Source organism: Typopeltis vanoorti, chromosome 5 (assembly GCF_054136105.1).
Source record: "Typopeltis vanoorti isolate ZY-2024b chromosome 5, IOZ_Tvanoo_1.0, whole genome shotgun sequence".
NCBI lineage: Eukaryota > Metazoa > Arthropoda > Arachnida > Uropygi > Thelyphonidae > Typopeltis > Typopeltis vanoorti.
In genome coordinates this window covers 47831607-47857938 of record NC_143553.1, presented here as the reverse complement: position 1 = coordinate 47857938, position 26332 = coordinate 47831607, and the positions used below count along the sequence as shown (strand labels likewise).

The 26332-nt window shown below is 35.7% G+C and overlaps 1 long non-coding RNA gene across 1 annotated transcript in view; it reads left to right on the top strand.

Moving 5' to 3' along the window:
• Positions 1 to 26332, top strand: part of LOC150106364 (uncharacterized) — a 260534-nt gene that overhangs the window by 14580 nt on the left and 219622 nt on the right. The window contains exon 2 of the long non-coding RNA XR_016548304.1: positions 21111 to 21203. This is a non-coding gene — a long non-coding RNA (uncharacterized LOC150106364). The remainder of the gene's footprint in view (positions 1 to 21110; positions 21204 to 26332) is intronic.

Below are 26332 nucleotides of genomic sequence, written 5' to 3'. Positions count from 1 at the left end.
GCAATGCTGTAGTCAATGAAGCTTTAACTGAGGTTCAGCTATTGCCGTTACCCAATCATGACTGGAGCTTTTTAGCTCAATGACACCACACCCACACAGATTTTCTTCATTCAGATGACGGGATAAAGAGTCAAGGACTCAGTCCATCGCCCAGTTCTTATAAGAACTTATAAACTCTAGTCTGCATATTGGCTTCATTAAGGCCAAAAACATGGATGAAGGCATAAAGATCCAGCCAGCAACAGTGACAGACTATAGAAGGTTGACCAAAGAACTGGACGACAGAAGCATCCAGTATCATACCTTTGCGCTCATCTCCGAAAAAAACTTAAAAGTAGTCCTTCGTGGTGCCTGTGAAGACATTGACACAGCAGAAATAGCTGCTGACCTAAATTCTCAGGATCTGCCTCCAGTCAAGGTCAGCAGAATGTACAAAGTAGACAAGACTCCCATGCCATTAGTCCTTGTTGAGATTCACAAAATATATAAGGATATCTACAACTTAAAAACAGTCTGTGGTCTCATCGTCACACCGGAACCGCTCCGTAAAAGATCATCTTCTGGGCAGTGCCACAGGTGCCAAAAGTTTGGCCATGCCCAGAATCTATGCAGAGCGGAATATAGACGTTTAAAATGTGGAGACAGCCACCCAACCAACCAATACCTGCACAAAGCCGAGGACCACCTCGGCCAAATGTGCCAACTGCAGTGGCCCTCAACCTGCGAACTACAAAGGATGTACTCAACACCCAAAGAACAGACGGATGGAGGCAATCAATCAGCCCTCCTCCTACAGTACAAGAACACCAGAGGCCCAGACATCAAAACCAGAGACTCAGCGATCGCAGTCGGAGACCTCCAATAATAGACACACCCAAAAGCAAACAAGAAGTTATGCCGATGTGACCCGTACAATTAGACCAATTCAGAACAAAATCAACCAACAGCACCTAAAAACCTAACAGCTGTTATTACAGCCTCACTAGCAAACATGCTACAAAATTTCCGCCTATCAAACCCTACTGAAACATCCACTAAAAGATTTCTTCGTGAAACGCAGGTCATCCTCACAGCTCTCATAAATGAATAGTAACAAACTCATTCCAGCATCTCTTCAGATAGTTGCTTGGAACGCAAATGGCCTCAAAAACAAAATTCTGGAACTCCGAGACTTCACATATACTGTAGGTATGAACCACATGTTATTTAATCAGTGAAATTAAGACCTTCAGACAATCCTACAATAAGGGGCTATCACCTATACAGAAATGACAGACTACTCCACAGAGGCGGCGGCACCGCCATCTTCATGAAAAACTACATTAAGCACCACTCTGTGAGCAATCCTTCAACCACTAACCTTGAGATCACAGCCGTGGAAGTAGTCACCAGCTCCACTGGCAAACGGAAAATCTACTCAGCTTACAATCCTCCCTAAAAATCTCTACTTCACTCTGATCTAAATGCTATCTTATGCATCAGAGGGCCCACCATTATTGTCGGGGATCTGAATTCCAAGCATCCTGCGTGGAATTGTACAATCACAAACAAGAATGGTTGCATCCTTTCCAATTACTTAGGATCAAGCAACGCTGTTGTGGCGGGGCCCCACCGAACCAACTCATCTCAGTACGTTCGACACTGCTGACATCCTGGATATAGCTATCCTGCAGGATATTAAACTTCAGTACAGCATCATATCTATGGATGAACTATCATCCGATCACAATCCAATTCTTCTACAGCTGGGAAATCAAGAATACCTGTCCTCCTCCTCGCTCCTACATTGCATGGGAAAGACTGTCAACAGCACTAAAGGATTATATTGAACCTGCTCCTCACATACGCACGAAAGATGAAGTAGAAACTGCAGTTACAAATCTCACAAAACAAATTAATTCTGCTATAAAGGTAGCTTCCTCCTACAAATCTGCCTGCAAGCCAAATCGTTTGCCTAAAGACATCATGAACTTGATCAGAGACAAAAACAGAGCTAGGAAAAGATTCCGTAACACGTGTGCACCACGAGATAAAATAAATCTAAACAGATTAAATGGGGTAGTAAGAGATGCACTCAGCTCATAGAGACCAAGTATGGGATGAAAAGTTCTTCTCCATTTCACCTATGATCACTCCATCTGGGGACTACTGAAAAATATCAAAAACAAAGATAGATCCCTTCCCCCAATATTCTCTGACCAGGGCCTTGCTCACAAAGATGTAGACAAAGCAGACGTTATAGCATACAACTTAGAGGAGCAATGCAGGCCTTCGTATGGAAACCTTGATTTTGACCACATAAGATTCACAGCAAGGTCAGACACTCACTCAAACTTCCTATCACCAGTACTGTCCATATTGCACCAACATCGCCTGCTGAGATATATGACATTATTAAAAAATTAAAGAACAAAAAAGCTCCTGGGCCAGACGGCATTACTAATCGGATGATTAAACTTCTGCCCCGAAGAGCAGTAGTGCACCTGACCAGTATAATATAATAAATGCAATTTTAAGATTTCACTATTTTTCTTCCACCTGGAAACTGGCTGACGTAATTCCTATACATAAGCCAGGCAAAGACCCACACCTACCGCAAGATTATCGTCCAATCAGTCTCATCTCAAATCTGGGTAAGGTTGCGGAGAAGGTCATCCTCTCACGACTCCAAACCTCAGTAAATGACCTAAACATCCTCCCTAAAGAACAGTTTGCTTTTAGGCAACACCATAGTACTACCCAGCAAATCCACAGAATTGTCGAATACATCACCACCAGCTACAACTGGCGCCAGTGCACAGGCGCTGTTTTCCTAGACTTATCCAAAGCATTTGATAAAATCTGGCATTTTGGACTCCTGCACAAACTTATTTCAGCCAGTACCTCACTAAAAATGGTTCATTTAATCCATTCATATCTTCAGAATAGATCAGTGCAAGTAATAATCAACGGTTCTACATCCTCCCAGCGCCACATCTTTGCTGGAGTGCCGCAGGGATCTCTACTGGCTCCATTGCTGTTCTCTGCATACATGTCAGACATCCCGCACAATCCGATGACTTTCATTTTGTCCCTGTATGCGGACGATACGGCAATACTAACCAGATCTCTCAGACCTCATTTCATTATCAGAAAGCTTCAAGAAAACATTCTAAAACTGGAGGGTTGGTTCTCTAAGTGGATATTGGAAGTCAACCCCCAGAAAAGCTCAGCCGTTCTTATCTCAAAAAGGCCAATGTCTCCTGCAGGAGATGTGTTACTATTCAATACTAAAATTCCCTGGCAGACAGAAACAAATTACCTTGGTGCAATTCTCGACAAAAAGCTATCTTTCAATCAGCACGCCAAGTCTGCGTGCGCAAAGGCATCTAAAGCCATAGCTCAGATCTATCCGTTAATTAATAGAAATAGCAAGCTCAGCAACAGAATCAAATTGCTACTATACCAGATGACAATTGTTCCTATAATCACCTATGCCTCTCCGGCCTGGAGCCACACCTCTAATGCTAACATTATCAAAATACAGCGAGTGCAGAACAAGTGCTTGAGACTGATTCTGAACACCCCGTGGTATGTTAGAAACAATCAACTCCACAGAGACACAAATATTCCCTATATTTTCTCTTTTCTACGACCCTTAGCAACCAAGTTTTTCCTAAAGACGTCCACACATCCGAACGATTTGGTTCAGCAAGCTGCAGCATACGATCCAACGGACATATTCAAATATAGAAGACCAAAAGCTATATTAGCCTCCCTTAGTAATGCCTAATCTCCATGCCCATTCAGGGCGAGCAATCTGCTCATAAATTTTACCTTCACTGTAACCACAACAGATATCGGGGAATATGAAAAGCATCTTGCTTCACCCCTAAAGACATAAATGTCAATTGTCAAATAAACTCTAGGGGGGGTTGAGTTGTTGATTAATACCCTTGGAGGGTAATGGATGGCAATGCTGTAGCCAATGAAGTTCTGAGGCTCGACAATTGCTGTTATCCTCCTGCCATGATCATAGCTTTAATAGCTCAATAATACACCGTCCTCTACAGATAACGGGGAAGACGAAAAGCATTCTTGCTTCGCCCCTTTAAGCCAGTCCTTATAAGGACTATAAATAAACTCTAAGGGGTCTAATAATGATAGGTTGAGATAAGTTGATAAGTCCTTTTTAGGACTCCCAGGGTAACAAATGGCAATGCTGTAGCCAATGAAGTTTTAACTGAGGTTCGGCTATTGCCGTTACCCAGCCATGACTAGAGCTTTTTAGCTCAATAACACTCCATCCACACAGACAGATTTTCTTCATTCAGATGACGGGATAAAGAGTCAAGGACTCAGTCCATCGCCCAGTTCTTTTAAGAACTTATAAACGCTAGTGCAGGCTTTGCCGTGCGGTTACATCAGTGTAAACAATTTTTATAAACTGTTGTATGTATATAATAACCCTCAGCCTTTTAAAACAAGTACACCGTGTGGTGGCCGGGATAAGAATAGTCCCAACGTAATCTATGGTTGTCGTAAGAGGCGACTAAAATAGACGCCGAGTTTCGCTCCCAGTTTCTTCCGGAATTTTGCTCCCGGCGAGCGGGGCTAGATTTCGGGGAGTTTGCCCTGGGAGAGCATTTTGAGTTTCTGGGGAGGGTGTTCTCCGGCGTGGCCCTTGAGGGGCCTCGTCGGTGGACGCTTTTCCCTGGAATATGAGCAGTTCTGCTTGGTGGTGGTGGGGGACCGTCAATGAGTGGAGTCAACGCTGAGTTGGACGATCTCTTGGCTACTGTGGAGTGGTCTAGGGATCGTTCTAATTTTTAGAGAGGGCTTTACTTACATATTAGCCCCGTGTGGTGACCGGGATGAGAATAGCTCCAATGTAGCCCATGCATGTCGTACAAGGCGACTAAAATGGGTATCCAGGACGGGTAATGGATGGCAACGCCGTAGCCAATGAAGTTTTAACTGAGGCTCGACTATATTACCCTATCCATACATTTTCTTTACAGATAACGGGGAATATGAAAAGCATTTTTGCTTCACCCATCTAGCCAATTTAAAAAAAAACAAGTAAGGAAAAATTATATTTTATTCGCCTCGCTTGGGATGCAAAAGGATAAAATCTGCATTTAAACTGTCCTTGGCATCAGCACTTGTTCGATGCAAAATCTTTATCGTAGTGTAAACTGGAATCTTTAAGGATAACTTCTGTTGATAAGTCCGTGAAACAAATTTTACGAAATTTTGGAAGTAGATGACGAGGCACGTCTCTTATCGCCCTGCGAGTATACGTATCTTCTGTGTATTCAACCATGGAATAAAGTTTAGAAGCAATTTGTAATTTCGTCAAGGTAATTTTCTTCCTCATTTCTAACTTCATTCGTCCCTGTAGTTCTTCATCAACGACATTTTCGCCTTCTAGGTGTCACATGACCCTTTCACGTTTAAACGTAAAACGAAATTTTACTAAATGTAAAATTTCGATTTCGTGGCCTCTCCATAGCACTTGTTAAAAAACTAGAATTTATAACTGCCTGAAAACATTTGAATATTTTAATCTCTTTCAGAAAAGGGTTTTAGGAAGAAGGTGCGTTGAGTATTTGTTTATTTACAATAATTAAATGACAAGTAGTATATTAATGCCAGGATGATTTCTGGAAACAGATCATCGTAATACATAAACATTCCTAATCAATGACAACAAACTCAATTGACTGTGTCATATTGGAATTCGTGTCCACTCATTCGCGAAATTCAACAATAGTTGGTCGTTTCAGTAATCTAGAGCATGTGGAGTTACAAAGACTTCTAAAAGTAAACAATTACGAAACGTGACGTGAAAGATATCATCTTAACTTGACCAAGATAAACTTTTCATGAACGACAGCATCATAGTGCAGCTCCTTAATTTGTCAATCTACATTAGCTATGATATATTAAACATTATAAGATTCACGAAGAGAAAACCGCATTAGCCTAATTAATTTTCATGGCGAAAAGGCAGAGTAATCTCTTTGCTCTGTTAGCTTCCTACTCCGTTAGTGTCCTCAGCAATTAAGCCAGTTCCTTTCGGTCGATTTCTACAGACGACTGCTTCAGTCGGAGTAGCCTCTTATTAGTTGATTTAAGACATGGTTAGACAACCCCCCCCCTCCCAAAAGAACAAAACTTTTATAAACATGAAAGAAGTCTTAGAGATGAGGAATATCTACCCTTGGGGTTTAACAAAGATGAGAAAATGCTTATTAATAGAATTCTGGCGTTTTAAGAAAGATAAAGACCTAATTCCTCATAGAATAACAAGCTGTTTATTCATTATTTTTATTAAATAGTGAATATATTTATTTCATTCTGCCTATTTTTTTGTGATTGACGCGCGTTCTGCTTATGCGATAGCTGTAGATTCTTTTTCGACTTATCACTGAAAATATTTCATACTTGAACAGATTCTCATATTGTAATATGTTCAGTATTTTCTCTTTAGCAATTTCAAATAATGAACTGATATCCTTATAAGGACTGGCTTAAAGGGGCGAAGCAAGACTGCTTTTCATCTTCCCCGTTATCTGTAGAGGATAGTGTAGAGATAAGGTCTGCTCTTATACATCTCAGATTTGCTCTTAAAAAAACAAATCTGATATTCAGTGCAAATCTTTTTAAAGAGCAACTCGTGATCTTTAAATCAAATCTTTTAAAAAGCAATCTCATATTTCATGCTTTAATGAGATACAGAAAGTGCTTTGCGCATGATCGAAAATCAAATTTCATTAATCTCTCAAATATCCTTGTTGATATTCAAATTGCCTAATCAGCAGACTCACTTAATGACGCTAGCGAGAAGGTAATACCTGATCTATTGAACTCATTAGCGAGAGATAGTTTGGCAGAAATAAGTTTAACGGGTTGATTAGTACATTTACAAATGTAAAATCCTTGATTCAGCTGGAATTATGTAAATTTATTATTTCGAGGCTCAGAATAGCGAAACAAAAGAGCACTATGTGGAAATATAGTAATGGTCCAGGATAATCACGAATACTCGCAGATGCGCGTTTTGTATATATAAAAGTATTTTTGCATACTGGCATTCTGTGAATATTTTCTTTACAATTATTCGTAGTATATAATTTTGTATTGAAAATTTTATCGAAAGTTTGACTCAAAAGTCTAACCAAATTTCACTAAAATTGGTCCATTCAGATGTTAGCATACTTTATCAATACTTCATTACAGTCCTTATAAGGACTGGCTTAAAGGGGCCAAGCACGAATGCTTTTCATCTTCCCCGTTATCTGTAGAGGATAGTGTAGAGATAAGGTGTTATTGAGCTCTTAAAGCTCTGATCATGGCAGGAGGGTAACAGCAATAGCCGAGCCTCAGTTAGAACTTCATTGGCTACAGCATTGCCATCCATTACCCTCCAAGGGTATTAATTACCGCATCTCATACATGTTATGTGGGTTGTTATATATATAACAATTCATTTGAATTTAAGAAAGGTGTCTAAATTAATTTTCAGTGAGCTAAAAGTAATCAAATATTTAATAAGAAAAAGGCAAAAAAATATATATCTATTTTAATTCCAAATTTATTTTATAAAAATGATCTAAAGTTTATGAAGATTGTAGTAACAGGTCGTTTTTCTTCACAAAAAGAACAAAAACCGAAACTGCTAAAGAACAAATAATGAACACATTACAATATGAGAATCTGTTCAAGTAAATATTATTTTATTTTCAGTGATAAGTCGAAAAAAATCTATTTATCCGAAAATAAATCTACAACTAGAGGGAAAATCTTTTTCAGATAGCCATAAAATTTCTCTTCGTTTTCATTAGGACACTTTATTTGAAACTAAGCACCCTCCCCCCCTACGAAAACTGTTGACTCTTACTAATCATCCAACCGTTCCTAGATTCAGTGATAGCTAACGTGACAGCATGAAAGGATCAAACAGATAGAATTATCAAAGGGCAGCCGTCTGGACGTGCAGAGATTAGAGATGCTATAGTGGACTGCATTGGGAAATCTCGGAGTTTGCGCACATGAGAGAACAAATGCAATGAAACGAAAGACATACACATGGAGCTAACATGAAAGAATTATGTCAAAGAGTGTACAAGAACTGTATGTACGTAGATGTACAGCCAGGTATTTATGTGGATATGTATTCCTTTATAATTTTCCAACTGAAGTAGCCTCTTTTAAATAATTTGGAACACAAATGTTTTTTAAAATCTCCTAAGATCTGGAAATATAATGTTTCCTTAGTTGTTTTAAAAGGCTGAGGGTTATTATGTATAACAGTTCATTTAATTCAAGAAAGGTGTCTAAATGAATTTTCAGTGTGCTAAAAAAATACTCAAATATTTCGTAAGAAGTAAGTTAAAAAAAATTACATATTTTAATTCCAACTTTATTTTATAAAAATGATCTTAAATTATGAAGATTGTAGTAACAGGTCGTTTTTCTTCACAAAAAGAACAAACCGAACTGGTACACGGTTCAGTACAACACCACCAAACTGCTAAAGAGCAAGTGTAGTCGTTGATAAATGGGATGTCGCACCATAACGATTTATTCTCTAGTCAGTAAACAACCTCCTTCGGTTACTTGACACAAGTGTCAGTTGCTGATAAAAGATTTCAGCTTTTGCCTTTATCGGTTTGCCAACTTTCAAAATGCTATTAAAAATAACAAAGGAATGCCGAAGACGCGTCATCTATTTCTTTGACACACGACTAAAGTATCAGTCCCAGTACCGCTTCAAAACATACAGAAAAATGTTGAAACAATTTTTTAAATGCCAACTACCTGAAATTACCAACGTGAATGATATTCACGCTGTCTTTCTTTGTAATCTAATACGTACAGGAGCATCTAGCATTCTACCGAAGCTATTTGAGTCATGTATAACCCAGCATTAGCCCACAGCGAACGATCGAATCGATATATAACGCAATATCGTATGAAATGCGTGTATAATAATGTAATCTAATATTTTTAATCAATAATTCTTATTCATGTTTTCTCTCTTAGACATTTTTCATATGATCCAATTTCTTATTAAAATTTCATGATAGACAGTGGAATGCGATTTATCAAACTATTTCATAACAGAAATGGTGTTTTATTTTGTACTTCTGTTTCCTAGAAGTAAACGAATGCTTGTTTTGGTTACAATGAATTGATTTTCACTGGTCGAATCTGTGATCTTCCTAGAGGAAGATCACAGATTCGATTACATTCGATACGAACAGATTTTAATTGAAGAATCCAAAATGAAGAATTCGCAAGAGCAGTAATTAAGAATGCAATATATGCATTACATTTCTTTCGACCCACACGACGGGGCATATAATTTCTCATAAGCTTGGAAAAATGATTTAAAAAAACTGACAGTTAAATGGACATGTATGAACAACAGAAAGCTTTAAACGCTGGAAGTGTAATGGATCACACTTTGTTTGAAGTAACGAATCTGGATAATTAGGCTCACCATAGATGTAATCCTGATATTCAGAAATGAATTCTTAATTTGAATATGATTTGCAGATAAGTTAGTGCTGGATCGAAGAAGTTTGTTGTTATTGATTAGAAGCTATTTTTGAGTGAAATTTCCACTTAATGATAATCGAATTCTATTAATGAATCTATTCGGCATGATAGGAACCACTTCCGTAACGAAATTAGACGAATAATTGGATATTGCACAATTGGAAAGACTGAGCAGGAAAATTAGCCAGAGAACGAACACACAGGCACATATACTTCACACACACACACAAAACTATTAGTACAGACGGTAGGTGAAATAGTGGTCGTGTATTGAGAATTAAGTTAGCATATACGGGCTTGTGTATGTGTAATTAGATAATAAATAGATACAATGACGAAGCCTTTTCAATTTCTTTATCTTCTATACATTTCGATCCAAAAAAAAAGTCAGTAGCAAATCGGTGGATGTGTAAATGAAGATGCGACTGAGATAAGTAAACGACAGGAGGAAATATAACTAACTCGATTATCTGAGATATCAAAACCAATAAGGAAATAAAACATCAGTCAATAATAAAGTCTAGAAGATAATTAGAAGGTATACAGGTGCCAAAGAAAGCTTCAGTTTCTATTTGCTGTTTGAACACATTTAAGTATACGGACGAGTAAGCGATGGGCTCGATATCTGTCAATAATTTAAAGGGTTTCTTGCCAACTTCATAAGCACAAGAAAGAGGTTGCTCTTCCTTGTGCTTATGTTCTCGTATTGTGAACTAATCGAAACAGTATTTGATTTTAATGAACTAAATATATTAAGGAAACAAACTAAAGATCACACTTTTGAAACATTTTATTCATGTTTAGATACTGAATAAGTTGGGAAGAAAAAGAAGGAAGAAACATCGCCAAGGGTGTATGATTCCTTATTAATTGTTCATTGAATGGTTGCATTTCAAAGAAGTGTTATCTATTTTACATTACTATCACTTGAAAAGATTGAGAACGTCATTTAAATATCTGAAATTATTTCACATGCTTGCAAGTAAATGAATAGCTTTTTTGCTTTAATAATTATACAAACTAGCCGAAGAACACGCACACAATTAAAACACGTAATACGATGGTCTCGTGGTCTGTAGTTAATTCTGCAGTTATCCCAAAGAACTTCAATAAGTGGAAATACATTTAAATCTTGAAAGTACTTTTTGCAATCAAAACCTTCCTTTGTATACAGCATTACTTCAAGTTAAAACTTGAAGCATTTCTTTCTCACAATAAATGATGAATACAGAACTAATTAAAACAATAATTTATTTCGAAAGATGGTTTGCATGCTCATAATTATTACCTTACTTAGTCCAACAAAAAAAGAAATCAATGCGATCGATATTTCTTACCCTTCAGAGATTTCCACGGACTTCTCTGTTGCATCCAGTGGCAATAATTAAATTGTGTTCGGAATATTACCAGAACATTCTCATAAATATGCTTATCTATGCCAAAAAAAATTAAAGGCATTTGACAACGAATTTGAGTTCATTATGATCGTCCTTGGAGCTCCTGTGTTACCGTCGCTCTTCACGTTGATGATTAATAAAGTCAGAGGACAAGAAAATTAAGAATAATGCCGAACTTAGATTCCATCACTGATTGGAGAGATAAAGGGATTATGTTTTGTCAAAAACAATTTGTATCGTCTTAAGGGAACATCTTGTTTCAACAAACGACGTTTTCTTCTGTTCTACCGTGTGTACATTCTTTTGTCCTAATTTCAAGGAATAACGTCGAATGAAGATATTTAAATTAACAAACGTAAATAAAATTGTGATAGCTGAAAAGAAGTATCTGATTAAGAATTTTTAATCGTCTGTTATTTGAGAAGCATTATTTTGAAAGAAATGTTCCTTCTAATTCCTATTGGTTGCACAATATACGGAATCCTGTGGGTCATTTCGTGTAACCTCTCCTATTGATGTTGATCTGAATAAATACAGGTAATTTCTTCATATTTTAATTTTGGATGTCCTGTTTTACACAGAATTATACCTGCATTACTATCATCATGGGTGACGTAGACTGTTTAAGTTAAATATACCATAAAGTCGACTTTATCTGTGCCGTAAATGGCACATTAGTGGCCTATCCCTAGTATTGGTAAGATACTCATAACTTAAAATGAAGTGCAGGCAATAGTATGAAGTGGCCTCCACATTTTCATCCACTCTGCAATCAGTCACCGCCCACTTAAATCGGCAACATAAACTATACTAATGTCAACAGTTATCGGGACGCATCTACAGAGCTTTCAAATCAGTGAGAAGAAGTGACGAATTACATCGCTTCCGGTATGGTTTTCCAGTGGATGAATGAGTGTAGGTGTAACAAATGCGATGTCTGGAAACTCCGTATGCTTGAGTGCATTATCTAAATCCTATGTGAGTGTCGGTTGAAGAGATAAACGGAACAGCTTTTCTCAATATGGACTCGAACCTTTGCTATAGTATATGGATATTGGGATTTATTACATTATGGCATTTTTACGGAACAGACCAACCGATGTCTTGTTCCAAAGAACAATATACTGTGTTACGAAATGCGTGGGTGCTTAGAAATAAACTAAAACAATTCAACTGGGATAGCACAGAGTCCTTATCTCAACCTTGTAAAACACTACGTTTTGAATAATAAGTTTAGTTTTTGGACATTTTATTGTTGTTTACAAAGTTTATTCAACAGCAGTTCTATAAGGTTGAAGACTTTTACAAAACACTTGTATTTCGGCATCAGTTTTTTGACAACACTAAAAGCGGAAAGTGATTTAGGTCAAAGGAGGTTAGACGATAGTAAATCATGTTATTTCTCTCAATATTTATTTCAACAGTGTGTACGTTCCTTCTCACTTTGGCCGAAAGTATATTTCAATAAAAACTTACCGCTAACAAACAGCTGGGGCGCAGCAGAGTGTGGAAACTAGCAAACAGTTGTGTTACTCAAGCTATTTCCCCTTTAATTTACACGACATTGGAATTCTTTGATTTTCATTTATAATTTCAGAACTGTTAATTAACTTGAGCCTTCGTAACTCTGGTTTAGACGAGCCCTTTGGTTTAAATTTCGTCTGTGACGTTGAGGAGCCTTTATCAATGAAATGGTGAGTTGGCCGGTCTCATATGGAGGTGGAGGGAGAATATTAAGCATTTCTACAGGAGATTTAAAAATCAATTACAAATAACGTCTTCCCTTTTTTATGTTGTCACCGTGAATTTAATTATATTGCCATTGTCGGTAGTAAAGTTGCTCGGCAAAAAGCTACCTGATTTATATTTTTCTTGCATTTTTCAGTTACAAGTATTCGATCATCAAAAAAGCACTATCGGTTTAGAGACTAATCTTAATGAAAGTGAAAACATTTCTTTGTAAAAACAATAAAAGATTTTCCTGAAAGAATCTTAGTGATTTAATTAAATTTGCGATCGAGGCTTTCGAAATGCCGTGTTAAAGACTGCCCATTGTTCATGAAATTGCAAAGACGTGTACGGATTGTATATAAAGACATTTTGTAGTTCATACACCGAAGAGAAAATAACATTCACCCAGGTCTTGTCTAAACGTTGGTTTATTCCTATCTTCATGTGGCAAAAACGTAAAACGAAGTTGGTTTATTTGAATAGCAAGAGATAAAAAATATATTCTAAGCATGAAGATAGGAGAATCCCAAACATGAAAATCTGGGCAATCTTATGGTACTCTTATAGGAGAAGGTTATTTGTAGGGTAACTTACTTCTCATGAAGACAATACATGGATGAAGTAGGAATGGAAAAATCATTCACAAGTTGTACGATTCTTGCGACTGGAGAGAAAACAGATAACTGGGCAAGAGCACTGCTTACTCAAGAGGTTTTTGAATTTAAATGCCTTAAAGATCGGAATAATAACTGGGTGTATTATCAACCGTTTTATCTAAAATGTTCAAAGGTATCCGATATGAGCACAGCGAACTCCTGTGATTGAAAGCCCCACGGAGTTCATAGAAGGCGATATCGATTTTGATGCGAGAAGAGGACTTCAAGCGAAAACAAAACTTGGCCAGAGATAAGAAATGCCGTAACACAAGTAGAAACCTCATAACTCTCCACATTTTGAACAAAAAAGCGTTGATGTAATTCGATAATACTTTTTTCTTAGCATCCTCAGTCTAGATCGAGGCGAGACAACAGATGGGGAAATGCAGAGTTTTTCTTTAAGATACGTCTAGTAAGAATAGCGTCTTGTGTAAAACACAAAGTACAACGATTTAAAAGAAAAAGAAAACTTTAAAATCAAGGAACGTTGGTTTGGATTGTTAGGTAAATTGTCTTTGAGTTCTGCATTATAATAAATCGGTTCTGTTGCATATCAGCGGAGTCTTGCCGTGTAGCTACTCCAAAGGGGATTAAGAGAGCGCTGGAATGTAGATTATGGAAAGTATAAAATAAGCCATACATTAAAGCCAAATAGGCAAACTAAGGTACCTGATTTTAACTTCAAACTGTCTAGCAAACGGCTGCATTCCGATAATCTTCAACTACTTGAAAGCATCGGGTAAAAATGAATGTTTATAAGACACTATCCTTTACCAATCAGTAATGCCTGCTTTAATTACTACTTCCGAAAATAGTTTTGTCGAAGCTTTATAAAGCTTCTGAGCTAAGATCTGAGGAGAACTAGTGCTCGATACTTTAAAATGTTAATCAGAGCACAAAAAAGTTTTTCATACAGATTTTTGGTGTTCGAATCTTTAATACCGAGGTAATACCTAAGCTAATCTCGACGAGTTTAGCTCAGTATGTTTCTGATCCTTTTTTCGAAATATCTTTTGAAAGAACGAGGGTTTGCCTGTTTGTGAGTCATGCATGGATTTTTGGTAGACAAAAGAAATTGCAGAATGTGTTCTAATTGAAATCCTGATCTTCAAGAAAGAAATGGTTGCAATTGTTATGCGAATATATTTTTAAAGAACCCAACTCGCTGCAATTAAGTGGATTAACTACTGTAAGTAATTAATCCATGTTAATTAATCCAGTAATTAAGCGATGAGGGGGAGGATAGGGTATAAAAAGCTTAAATTCGAGAGGAAAACACTGTCCGTGGTATATTGTCTGTAATGAATCGAATCGAGCTGAGAATGAGTTATACCGGTCTTAATACGGTTTAAATTCAGAAGAAATTGCCTTCATCGATTTCGTCGTACTCTTTCGGAGAGTATAGCAATAAAAGTGAAGCATCTTAACGACTTATTACTCATATAATGAGAGAAAATTCTACACATTGTAATGAAAATTTTCATTAATTTACTTTTTTATGCTTGTTTTAAATATAATTTTATTTATAATTTTAATCATATATAATTTTATTTCGCATAAGTTAAAGTGTCCGCAATCCTCTCTCTAAGGGACGATTTCTGGGTACTTCCATAATTCTCTTTCCACGAATTAGAGTACCCCCAAGAGTCTCTCCCTCGAGAGAGAATTGTGAGTACTCCATTTGTTCTCTTCACTATAATTCCACTCTAATGCAATTCTATTTTAATATTTCAATATAATGCGCTTCGGTTGTTAATTATAAAGCAATTATAGAACTAACAGATTGCTTAAATGGTTTTATTTCAAATATAAATTGTAGCAGTTCTTAAAATTGTATATTTTCAAGTAAAATCCCTTGGAATTTAATTCTTTATTCTAAAGAAATAACTTGTGTTAATTGCCAAATGTTAGTCTCAATTCGCTTTTCGTTTTTCTCTTCCGCAGATGCTTTGTTCCTCTCAAGATTACTCGTTAGGTTTGCCTGTTGGGACTTCATCCAAAATTCAATCTTCCTGCTTCATTCATCTTTCGTATTTCTCCAAGAATCAGCTGTTTGTCTTCGTTAATTCTTTGACAAAAATCCAAGTGATATCGCTTCAAGCAAGAATACGTGTCTGGCATTGCTATTCCAGTTAATATCATTGTGCTGTTAGAAAGGAGAGTTAACTATCAGATAATTGAGTAAAATGTCCTTTTCCCGCATTATTCGATATTCTGTGTGTGTGTGCCTCTACGAGAGAGGGAGAGAGAAAGGGGAAAAAACAGTATCCTGTTCATTAGTAGCCTTGTGAAAAACATTACATCAAATATACTGAATAGGTAAGATATCTCAAAGTATTTCGCTTTTTTCCATATAGAAGAAGGAAATCAAATGTCTCAGTTAAATGTTGTGAATGAATTTACATTATTTTACTAAAATTAAGATTACTACTTACTGGAAACTACGTTGAGGCAATTTCATGAAACTTTAGACCAATTCGTTTAAAATCGCTCTTTAACATTATTCTCCAATGTTTGACATTGGAGAATATGTTTGACAATGTGTGACAAGATCGTTTTAGTGATAACATGTTCAACTTACCCCGATGAGTGCATCTTAACTATTGGTGAACTTGATGTAGCAGTATATGCAATTATGTCTAGCACCATTTTCAGCCATCGAAATCATACTTGTTGTTCCTAACGCATCCTGAGAGATCCCAAAATTACTATACATAACTACACTTTGCACATTTATTTACAAAGACATCAAAGCTACTCAAAAACAAATCGAAATCTGTGAAGGAACCAAATGCAGCAAACTTCTTCAAATAGCAGTCGATTCCTTTGGGTCCCTTATCGATGTCATGTGTCCAACTCTTTCATATCAAAGCGATATCACCCAAAGACAGGTTTATACTTATTTATTTATTCGTATGTAGTTTCCTCCCTTTTTCTCCCTGGTCCCTACTGGGGCGAGTTGAGCCCTCTCATGGGGTTAAGTATTTGACTGTACATCGTGTTTGTTCACGGGGCCGGTTTGCCTGGTTGCGGGATGAAACCCCCCAGATAAACTGGTGGAAAAAACTCTGCTGTCCACGCCCAAGACCGGCTAACTTGGCTGAGGAAGATCCTAAAGTCCCTCACGTCACCGACGGGAATCGAACCCAGGACACTCCTTCCCCAGGCATATGGTTGCGAAGCGCAAAGCCACCAGGTTAACCGCGCGGACTAGTTTGTACTAATTTCATCATTCTTCTGTTTCCAGCGCTGATGACCAACTAAAGTATTTCTTTATTTCATGGAGGGTCGAGGATAATCTTGGGTACTTCTCGCGTACTTAGCCGTTACAAAACAGTTCTTTTCAATCTCTCACACAAAGATTTCTCGTCCCTTCCTGTTACTCCAAGTATTTCCTAAAATACCTTCTCACTTGTATACAGATCCATGTAACCTTTAAACACATAGATTCGGGAGGTGCACTTAAACATTTCTCTGTTATAGAAGTACTCAGGCCGATTTATATTCTTTTCCTATAGATGTTTTCTCTCTTTTATGTGCATTTCAATGTACAACGAGCTGGCCACCATTATTTCTCCATTTATTTTTAGAACTCAATAATACGAATAGCTTATCAAATACTTTGCTGAGCCTCTTCATAGTTATCAAACCAACATTTCTTTATCCCTTTTATTGCGTCTACTTCTGTTTGGAAACACTGCTCTTATTATCCTCCCAAAACAAACGTTCAACTTCTCTTTCTTTGCTCTCACACTGCACTGATGTGCTTTGCAAGGTCTCATGTGTGAGTAATAACAAAAAATCTTGAGCTAAGATTCCAACTAATCCAATGTGTTTTTTTCATAAATAAAAATACGACTCTAATTTTTCTATTCCCTGAACACCGAACATTGGCGGTGCAGTAGGCAGACAGCCATTAAGTGTACGGCAAAACAGCATTCGACTAAGTGCGCTAAATTAGCAAACATGAAAAATAGCGCCCATTCTATTTAGAGACGTGATTGATTGAATTGTTGATGAGATTACTTTATAGTTGGGTAAAAACATTATGTACATGAAATATTAGAAAAACATTTTTTAATCTCTTCATTGCACGTCTGCAGTTGAAGTGAAATATTTCGACACCTATTATATTTTTCTTTATAATTTTGTAGATGAAGACCAAAAGCGGAAGAAAGATTACAAACGTGTCTGCAGAAGACAAACGTTGTGCGCAGATGTTTGGATCTTAATCTCTAGCTTTATTAAAATTCGTATGTACCTTAAAAGCATTCTTAATAAAATTTGTAAGACTTATTTCTTGCTTTATATAGCCTTATTAATCGATTCGTTACTGAACAAGATCAAAGGTCAGTAATCTCGTAAATTGGATCATTAGCATCATTTCACATTTTATGGACACGTCGTATATTATTCCTATGATATTAAATACGCCAATTTTACATTTTATATTCCCACACTTATGAGCTGCAAAACTTACGAGTTTTGCAGCTCATTTTACTGACAATAAGTTATCAGTAAAAGGAGCTGCAAAACTGGGAATAGAGCTGCAGTAGAATCTCAAACAAGGCAAAGTTTAAGAAATACATTGATCATTCTGAATGACAACTTCACTGATAAATCTTAAAGCACATAAAATTACTATAGCCTCATGTAATTCACCGAGAAGCACAAAGCCACCTTATTTGAATATAATCTACTATAGCATCCTCGTGCACTTAGGTTTTAGCGTAGCGTGATCGTGCCAACGGCGGGAAGAACAAATCTCTGATCTATCTGCAGCTCACAGAGAAGTGCGAATTTATAACATAAAGCTGGAGATTTATCAGAACTTACTTTGCCTCCCTTTAAATTCTTCCGTATTCTGAACAAAGAGAAAAATATCAAGGAAAGCTCAGCAAAGAAATAAAGGCTTGAATTTTGCCATTCATGCATATGTGAGTAATCGTCAGATTTGAATATCATCCCCTGAAATAAGCTCAGATCTTTGTTCAGTGAAATGATTTGAAAGTTTTCTTTGTGGAAATGTCTCTCAAAACAACCATTAAATCCCTGTTGAATATGTGAACTGAAGATAGTTTCCGTACTAAATGTAAGATTTATGTCTTGAAATAGGTTAAATCTTAATATTGGAGTACTCATTTCTGGAAATATAAGAATATATGTATATGAAAAATACTTTAGAGTAATCAAGAAAATTATTTTTTTCTCTCTTCGATGACATTTAGTTTTTAATGTATAGTTAATAATAGTTAGCAATAGTGAGTGATATATTCTTTTTCTAGAAAAGGCATTCTGCATACAGCTCTACATAAAATAAAAAATACTATCGAGGTCGTCTCATAAACTCGTATTATTTTCCCCCCACAAAACGAAAATTGGGAAAGGCTGGTTAATGTTGTTCATTAACATTATATCACTCCTAATAACGAATATAAGTACTAGATAGACATAATAAATGTTTCCGAAACAAAGAAGACAAAAACAGGTGAGATCTTCCTAAGCAACACGTACAAGATCTTATATTCATGGAAAGAAGTAGCCATAGTATTCAACACAAAATTCGAGGCTAATCTTGAATGGCAGACAGTCTCAAGTAGAGTGATGTGGGCAAATATCAGAATCGGGAATTGAACAATAAGACTTATTTGTGCCTATGGTCCCACAGAAGGTTCTACTAAGGTAGAAGTGGAGGAATTTTTTGATGCTTTAGAAAAAGCAACTGACACAATGAACAAGAAAAAGTTGGTCCGTGTTGGGGATCTAAATAGCAGAGTAGGAAATGATTGTCAGACATACAAAAATATTTTGGGAAAATTTGGAGAAAAGAGCAAAGCTAATAATAATGGCAAATATCTGTTGGATTTCTGCTCAGTCCATGGACTGGTTATTACTAACACCATGTTCCAACATAAAAATTTGCACAAATTCACATGGAGAGAAGAGGCAAGGAATAAGAAAAGTCTCATTGACTATTTTATTGTTGATAGTGATGCTTTCTCCCTGGTGCAGGACACCAGAGTGTACAGAGGATTTGAAATTGGAAGTGATCACTATTTAGTCTTGAGCAGGATAAAATTGAATTTCATATGGGAAAGAATAACACGTAAGAAAGTTTTAAAGTGAATAAAAGTTGAGCAGCTCTCAGATGTGAACTGTAGACTGAAATACACAAAGATTATTGAAAAGAAAATGAAAGAGTTTGAGAACAGGAATCAAACCTTGGAGATTCAGTGGCAAACTCTGAAGAAAACATTGATTGATTCTGCCAGAGAGGCATGTGGTGAGGTTATCTGCAAGGATAAAAAAATCAGAACTCCCTGGTTGACACAAGAAGTTAAAGAGGCAGTGAAGGAAAAGAAGAAAGCATATCAAAAGTTCCTGGCAAATAAGTCAGCACATGGCCTAAAAGAATACACAAAAAATGTAAGACAGCTACGCTCTCTGTAAAACTAGCTAAACAAAATTCATTGGAAGACTTTTCTAAGAATAATAAATATCAAGAAGGTGGAACGATATTTTGCAGGTTGTTGAAAAAGTTCAGAAATGGAGGAAAGAGTGCTGTAAAAGAGTTAGAGATGATAAATATGACATGAAAGCAGGAGAAAAAGATATCCTTGAAGTATGGAGTAATTACTTCGAAAAATTGCTAAACGAAACAAGGAATGATTACAGCACAGCGGTAAAAAACACTGACCAGGCATGCAGTCAGGAATATATATATCCATATTTGAAGTAGAAAAAGCCATCAAAGGCTTGAAATGTGGAAAGGCAGCAGGAGTAGATGGGATTCGACCAGAAATGCACAAGTATGGAGGTATAAGAGTCTTACAGTGGCTGCACTGCATAATTCAGAAGGCCTGGACAGAGGGACGAATTCCCGATGATTGGAGTAGAGCTCTCGTAGTACCCATATATAAAAAGTGAAATAAAACTGAATGTGAGAATTACAGATGTCTTTCCCTGGCAAAATCTATGCAAGTATACTTGAGAAACGGTTGAGAAGAATCGTGGAAGAAAAGCTTGGTGAAGAACAAGCTGGATTCAGGCCAAATAGAGGCTGTCAGGATCAGATCTTCACTTTACGACAAATAGACAAGAAAGCATGGGAATATAACAAAGATCTGTATGTTGTTTAGATCGGGAAAAGTCGTGTGCCAAGGAAGAGAAGCTGTTAAAAGTGCTACAGTTGTATGGTGTCAAACAATACTTAGTCTTTGAGTTGTAAGTCAGCAGTTAGAATTGAAGGAAGTACAGGAAGATGGTTTAATGTTAAATGTGGTGTCTTTATCTTTATTCAAGAAATTATTCACAGTTATGTCAAAGTGTTTTGAAATGAGAAATCGGTATTATTTAATATATTAAAAAATATTTTCTTCTTCGTAATTCGAGCACGTGGCGTGTTTACAATATTTTTTGCTTCAGAACATCTCGACTTGTAACAGATTTTATTTACTACTCTGGGTTACGTTTCCGTGCGTATGCGCTTCAAGCTAAGAGAAAGAACCATAATTTTCTGAAGAAGATTCTGAGATTCTTCTTCAGCAAATAATTTCATTGTTTTTATTCATATTTAGCAATTCTTACCTTGTTTTCTTAGTTTTCATGAATTTAATTTTACAGACCATATTATTTGTTGCTGCCCAACAAAACCAAAAAAAATGAAACCGTCTTATTTAATTTCTAATTCAGTTTTTTCTCGATTGAAGAAAGATTTTAATTGTTTACTTTCAGCATTTAATTCTAATTTTTCTTCTCTGTTGTTTTGAATTTGCAGCTGATCAGAAATTGAATTGCTTCATTATAGAAAAAAAGGGTCCTCGGAGAAAGAGAGAAAAATGTTTAAGGAGAAAATTTTCTTGTTAGATGGGTGAGTTTTGAATATTTAAGATAGAAACGTATAAATATCACAAAAGAATTACCATAAAATATTCTCTTTGAATTTAGAATGCAAACGATACATTAAAAATACGATTAAACAATACTCCTTTGTTCGTAGAGTATTGTTTAAATATCATTGTTTGAGACAATACATGTAATTTTCATCTGCTTCTAATTCAAACAGATATTTATAGCAAAAAAAAGTATTTTGAAAAACATTTGTAGAATGATCTCATCTTTTTATGTACAAACTTTTCCTTCAGGTCGATCATGCTAGTAAACCTTATCCAATCTACTTCGTGTAGAAGTATCCTCAAGTGTTTCTCTTAAAAAAAAAAAAAAAAAAAACTTATATAGGTTTATATCACGTGTTAATTCAAATGGATTATTAAGTGATCGTGATGTTTGCTACTAAATAAAAAATAAGCCTCAACTTGTTATGCTTTTATTAAGCACGTCATTTTAACCGGTTTCCTTTCTGTTATTCCATATCAGCTTAAGAACAGTTCGTTATCTGCTTTTACTTTCTTTCTTTTATTCTTTTCTGTATGATTGATCTCTCTCTTCTGCCGTGAAAGTTTAGTGCTCATAGACACGAGAGAAAAACAAAGGAGATAATCTAAGGCTAAGAAAATCAATACATCGTGAGAGCCATGCAGGTCCCTTTTTTTTTTTTTTTAACTTTCACGGGAGAAAATCGTTAGAAGTCAATATTGATTTCAGAATGACTTACAGCTTTAACATAACATCTGTCGCTATTTCCAGGACTTATCTGGCAACCCTTAGATGCTAGAGATGGCTCGAAGATGCTTACATATGGAAATATAGCCTAATACTAAAATAATGGAGAAACTAATTGATTCTTGTTGTGCCACGTATGTAGTAATATCGTCCGCTAATTTAATAATCTAATCTGTTAATTTTAATTATTAGTATTACAGTATAATGTAGATATCTGTTGATATAGTATTTCATTCGTTCTATTATTTAAAATGTATTTGATTTGTTAGCGAATTTCAACAAAGTGATCGGCAATAAAAAAATAACGACTGCAAAAAACGATCTCGTTCTACGCAACCAGCTAACTAATTCCTGACATGAATTACATCCCAGTAGTATGCTTCGGTCCAAAACAATTGCCACTGGTGAGAGATTATTAGATGTTTCTAATGCAATAAGGTTCTGTGAGTTTGTTCTTCCTTAGTATTGTCAACAGCTTAATCCAAGAAGACTTGGGTAAATCGTTAAATAAAGAGATTAACAGAACGAGAGTAACCACCGTAAACAGAATAGAAAGGATAATTGCAGGGGATTTCATTCTATAAAAAATGTGTTCATTTGGTTGAATTTTAGTTCGTTCTGAACAATAATCGGCAAATTTATTCAAAATAAAATTGTCGCAAGTGCAAATTGTTGTAATAATGCGAATGGAAAAACAGGAAGCTATCAATGCAACAATTGTATAATCGTCTGTCAAGATAGCGCTTTTTTATTATTGTTAGAGAGTATACTGAAACAGATTGTTGAATCAGGATCATTGTTGCAATCGATATTTCCCATGCTCAACAATCAGTTCTGAATTACCTTCCTAATTCTTATTCATATTAAACCGTTATTGTTTGTAATAATAAAAGAAACCTGCTACTGTATCGCCTATTATTTCTATTTTTCTTCCATTGTTTGAAAGAAAGTCTGTATGGGATAAATACTTTTTTTAATCAAATACTGATATGAATATTTATTCGTCAAACAGTTAGTATTAAAAGGTTTATTGTAAATTTGATCATTTTTATTTCCATTTTTCAAATCTAAAATATACTTTTTAAATAAAAATAACGGTTTTTTTTCCTTTAAAATTAAGCTAATTCAAACACTGCGCTAGTTTTTAGTAAACTAATGTTAACAAACGAATATCAAAGAGACCGAATAGGATGAAAGTGATAGAAACACATTCTTTCTGGTGAATATCCATTAATAATCGATATTGCAGTTCGTTCACTGGAATGCGGATGGCGTGGGATAATTGAATTATTGATTTCAGAGTCCACACGCGTGCGCGCACACACACCGTGAATTCTGCTTTGCATTGATTTCGTTTAATTCTTAACTACACGAAATGAGGTAATTTCACAAAGAAGCCACAATGCCATCGAAGAAGACAAAGAAAGCCGGGATCGATAATTACATCCGCAATTTCGTTTGGATTTTGGGGATCCATTATATACCAAATTAAATTCCATTTCGCAGAAATAACTCGTTTTGAAGTCATTAATCAAAATATTACAATAAACATGACAGCAAATGGTTTGCAGTAGCAAATAAAGACAAAATCGTTTTACCTCGGAGCTAAAGATCTTTCGAGTCTATTTTTATAACAGCAGATTTGCATGGAATACTAGAATTCTAATTCTTGTCTTCCTACCACGAATTATTGCAATAAACACACCACGTGGACCTATTAGTAATAGTTACACCACTTGGAGTAAGTAAGTCTAAGTGTTTTGCAAATGTATACTGATCAGTGCGAAGATATCGCACCTGGGACAAGATTACTGAATGACGTAACACAGGAGGAAGAAACTATATCTTAGATCGTGTGACTCTTAATCAGGTTAAAGGTGGACGTGAGATTTCCCTGGATCATACGCATCACTTTTTGAGCAGCCACAACATAGTTTCGTAAACTACGATCAACCTGCTTGGGTTTTATTTAAAGGTCACAACAGAATGAAACGAATGCGACTTATTTGGATTCAAATTAACAATCTGATCAAATTGTTTCTTAGAGAATTAAAGTTCAGGGAGCGGATCACATAAACAGCTGAAACCAGCTCAGCAAAATGCCTCGTGTAGGGGAGAGAGAGGATGTTGTGCATCAAATCACTTCAACAAGGAAATGCAGTTTTAAATTCGAATCAAATTTCTATTTTTTTTTTATAATCTATCACCCTTCATTCCATTTTATTCATTTTAATTTGATCTATTCGTCTTTTTCTGCATTCTTTTCTTTAGGTTTCGAAATGTAAGGATTCTGTACATTTTCAATTTGTAGGGTTTTGCTGTTCTCACTTTTACTGGTCTACATATTTGCATATCTCTTGTTTTCATTACGTAAATATTTATGTTCTGGATTCGCATTACTTCAGACAATCTTATAGTTTTGTTTTCAGAATTTTATCCACATTTCAACCTCATTCATTTCATTACTGTTTTCATTCATTGTTCTAAACAGTATTCTTAGATTTTACTTATATATGAAACTCTCTGAAAATAACTTTTTAATTTGTTTACTAACTGCAACATCTGTATATAAAAGATTACTCACGAAATATTAAGCCAAACGTGAGAAACCAAGAATTCGTTATCAAAATTACTAATCCATATATGAAATTTTCATTTGTTATAATTTTTTATCTCTTTTCGTCTATTTTTCTATTAATTTCTTTAATAATTTACATGATATTAAACGTACTCGACTCTGGGTGGGAGGAGGGACTTTGAATTCCCCTGAGACGATTTTCTCTGTCTCATACACCCCTTTAGTTTCTAACATTTGTTGGAATCTATGACTGTGTGGATCTTACAAACTAACTCACTTGTAACAGTTTCTTTTCATCATTTCCTGATATTCATATACGTCAAGTAATCTTTGAGTATCCATGAATCATAAAGATTATTTTAAAGTATGTTTTCAAGATTAATATTAAACTACACATTAAAATAGTCAGGTATCAGGACCCTCCTTACATATGTCCACTTCGTCTGTTTCTGCTGCTATCATTAATGTTCACTACTATTGTAATATGGCGATTACATTGTTTAAAATATATTTATCATTGTTGACAATGAAAAACAAATCATAACGTAATTGTTACGAAATGCGTTTCATTATTTTGTCAATTAAATCAACCAGATGACGTCGTGTATAATGACATTATAATTAGCCATTTTTATCATTTTTTTCACCCACTCTGCTTCTGATTTGTATTAGTGTCGTTTTATTAATAATATCAAATATCAAAATTCATTTAAATGTGTCCTTTCAGAGCGTAGGTGTTACGTGCAGCGAACGAACTAAAATTCTCACAGGCACCTCCGGATAAGTTAGAATTGACTCAAATGGATAATTTCGTTTTCTTTATGTATTTGAGAGATTTATTTTACACATTCTTACAGAAATGAAAACGATCTAACATTAAAATCGACTTCAATTTTTCTTAAAATATATTCTTTAATTGCTATCTGCATTTTTTTAAGTCCAACTTTCCGTTTTTGTGCAAATAGAACAGTCTAAAACTCGGCATTTAGCAAAGAAATTTAAAATTCTTCTTCCATTTCTTTCCACTGCTATTAATAGAAATTGCTGACTCGCACATCCCAAAAACTTTATTTCCATAGTAAAAAAAAAAAATGTTAAATATTCCATTATTTCACGCCACGTGCGCCATTTATCTGTCGTTGTTCTGCGGATGTGTTCATCCCTCATGGGCTGTTATCGCGGAGAATATTATAACGGGTCCGTTGTGCGAACCGTTCTTATCACGGAGGCGAATGAGAAATGTTCTTGTCCGTGTTTCCATTTCTGAAGATAAGGCTGAGAAGGAAGCTCGACCTTCCATTAGTGGAAAATATCTTAAGATGAAGCTCTTCGTCGTCTTCTCTGCTCCAGACGTTGAGAGAATCAACTTAGGATGCGATGTTTATAACCATGACCTTGAGCAAGGTTGCCCGCATAAAGAAATGTCTGGCAGAGCTTTGCAGTTTTTTTTATCCTCTTTAATTTAGTCGGCAATATAAAAGAACTTAACAGTTGCAGTCCCTGTAAGATGCTCTCTGTATTGAATTACCCCCCCCCCCCAAATCGTGTGTGTGATTCCATAAGTGCTAAATATATACACGTCTAAGAGTTAGTTCTCACAAAATTAATCTCGACTTATGCTGATTTTACCCATCAAAGTTACAGTAATCTTATGCAGGAGACTATTTTCGTCAGCAACAACATAGCAACTACAACTGTGTGACGTAATGCTTCGATCTTGCGTCATCAATAACGTTTGTTTAAATATTGTTTGAATTAGAAAAAGTGGAAGTAATTGAAGACTCGTACGATTTAATGAA